The sequence below is a fragment of the Microtus ochrogaster genome, linkage group LG4 (assembly GCF_000317375.1).
Source record: "Microtus ochrogaster isolate Prairie Vole_2 linkage group LG4, MicOch1.0, whole genome shotgun sequence".
Lineage (NCBI taxonomy): Eukaryota > Metazoa > Chordata > Mammalia > Rodentia > Cricetidae > Microtus > Microtus ochrogaster.
Window position 1 is genome coordinate 2,171,614 of NC_022030.1, and position 2,587 is coordinate 2,174,200.

General features: G+C 40.0%; 1 protein-coding gene across 6 annotated transcripts in view; it reads left to right on the top strand.

Annotated features, from left to right (window-relative positions):
• Positions 1–2,587, top strand: part of Akap7 (A-kinase anchoring protein 7) — a 132,912-nt gene that overhangs the window by 5,863 nt on the left and 124,462 nt on the right. Inside the window, exon 2 of one of the 6 annotated variants that reach the window (XM_026786251.1) lies at positions 1,889–1,962. The exons of the other annotated variants lie outside the window; for them this stretch is intronic. The gene's annotated coding sequence lies outside the window, so the exon portion shown is untranslated. The remainder of the gene's footprint in view (positions 1–1,888; positions 1,963–2,587) is intronic. 6 annotated transcript variants of the gene reach the window in all.

Here is a 2,587-nt window from a genome sequence, read left to right on the forward strand (position 1 = left end):
CCCATGCCCTGCCTCCTTGGCTCTGAGAGCCTGAACCCACCCCACACCCTGCTTCCTTGGCTCTGAGAGCTGCCCTTCAGTCACAGTAGTAGGAATTATGGCCAACTTTTGCACCATCATGGGGTTGAGAGGTTGTACTTGAAGCCATTGTGAGTCAGGGACTTTCCACGTGACACATGGACTAAGGAAATAGTATTGGCATGCTAGAATCATATTGGGACTGTGTTCTGTCTCTGAATACTTGGATTGAGAAAAAATTAGGAGAGTTGTAGTTGGGTTTATGTACTTCTTTCATTTTAATTTCTATGCAGTCTTCATATGTTATAGGTAGTAGTTTATAGGTGATATGTTTAATTGTATTCTGATTTCTATTCAGTATTCATATATGTTATGGGTAATAGTGTATAGGTAATATGTTTAGTTATGTAAGCACTTTAAAAATTCTTTACTATTGATATTGTTATTTTGAGTTGCAATCTTAGTCTGTAGCCCAGGCTAGCTTTGAGCTCAGCATTCTTTTGTGTGCTAGGATTAGAGGCATGTGTGTGTTCCTGTGCCTGGCTTACAAGTGCTCTTTTGTTGAAAGATTTTTTTTTTTGTGTATGTATATATATAAGCTGCCTTGTGGGTGATGGTCCTTTACATGGAGCTGCCTGTGAAGACTCAAGATCCATATTGATCTCTTCAAACTTTTAAGTCTAAGCTGCATTTGTGTTTCTAAAATGCTACTATATATGCAGAAAGCTAACATTCGACTTATTCTCCTGATTTTCAAGTTCTCTGGGCTTGTGAGGAGACCTATAGTAACCTAAAATTTATTGAACATATATGTACCAGACACTCTGTTTTAGTTAATTTTCTGTTGCTGTAAGGAGCAGCTTATAAAAGAGAACATTTAATTGGGGGCCTTCCTTGCTTGTGGTTTCATGGGCTGAATAATCCATGACCATCATCTCTCTCAGGGAGCATGGCAGCAGGCAGGCGTGCATGGCACCGTCATCTCGGGGAGCATGGCAGCAGGCAGGCGTGCACGCATGGCACTGGAGCAGTAGCTGAGAGTTTATATGTTCAGACAACAACCATGAGGCAGAGAGACGTAGGGAAGGAGGGAGGGAGAAAAAGAGGGAGAGCAAAAGAACGAGAGAGAGCACCCTCACTGGGAATGCCATGGCATGGGTTTTGGAACCTCAAAGCCACTCCTGGTGGCGTATCTCCTCCAGAAAGGCCACACTTTTAATCTTTCTGAAATAGTTCTACCAAATGGGGATAAAGCATTAAAATATATGAGCCTATGGGGGCCATTCTCATTCAGACCTCTGCACACTCACACTTCCTAAAGTCTGAATTGTATAAATAGCATTATTAAGAAAACACTTTTAGTGTCTTTATGATATTGAACATGGCTGAGAAAGGTACTATATTTTTTTTTAAAATCCAGAAAACAGGTTGGGTGGGTGTGTTTGAATAATTTTAGAAATCACTCAAATTGTAATAAAATTTTGTATTTTAGAATGCATATTAACTATGAACTATTATGAGAATTATTATTACATTGTAAAATATAACATATACTTCTTAGAGTACTGGGGCCTTACACTTTGCTAGGAAGGCACTGTGCCACTGATCTGTATTTCCAGCCTTCTTTTTTACTTCTTTTCTGTCTGGAGGAGGAGAAGGTAGAGGAGCTAGAGTTTATGATTTGTTTGTTTGTTTGCTTACTTTTAAAGTTTATGTTTTTAAAACCAAGACCAGTGATGTTCAGGTTGGCATTGAACTCAGGCTGTGGAAGGACTTGAAGTTGCCACCATCCTCTCCTCTAATCATTAGGATTACAGCCTGGACAGTCCCAGTTTGCAGACAATATTCTTTTTTTGTTTTATTTATTTAGATTTTTGGGATGCCAGAGATTGAAACTAGGGCCTTGTTCATATGAAGTACTATACTTCTGAACTATTTCCCTGGGTAAGTAAGTCACTTTATATATGTGTGTGTATAAATTATATATGTATATCACATACACATATATACACAGATACACATTATATATACATTTATATTTTAAAAGATTTACTTATAATGTGTGCATGTGTGTGTGTATGTGCGTGTTTGTACATACACGTGACTATGTGTACAAGTGCTCCTGAATGTGTGTATGGTGGAGTATCCAGGTGCCTAAGGAGGCTAGGAGAGAGTGTGAAATTTCCAGAACTAGAGTTTACAGGCAGTGGGTGAGTTCCTAGATGTGGGTGCTTAGAGCTGGACACTGGGAAATGAACCCAGGTTCTCTGGAAGAGCACCAAGTACTGTTAACCACTGAGCCATGTCTCTAGCCCTGTAAGGAGCCACCTCCTCCTCCTTCAGATTTATTATTTTATTTTGTGCGTCTGCCTCGTTTGCTGTGTCTTATATCTGTGTACTAGAAGTTTGCAGTGCCTTTGGAAGTCAGGAGAAGGTGTTGGATCCTCTGGAACTGGAATTAACAGATTGCTCTGAGCCATGTGGGTACTGGGAACTGAACCAGATCTTCTGGAAGAGCAGCCAGTTCTCTTAACCCCTGAGCCATCTCTCCAGGCATGTAAGCCATATT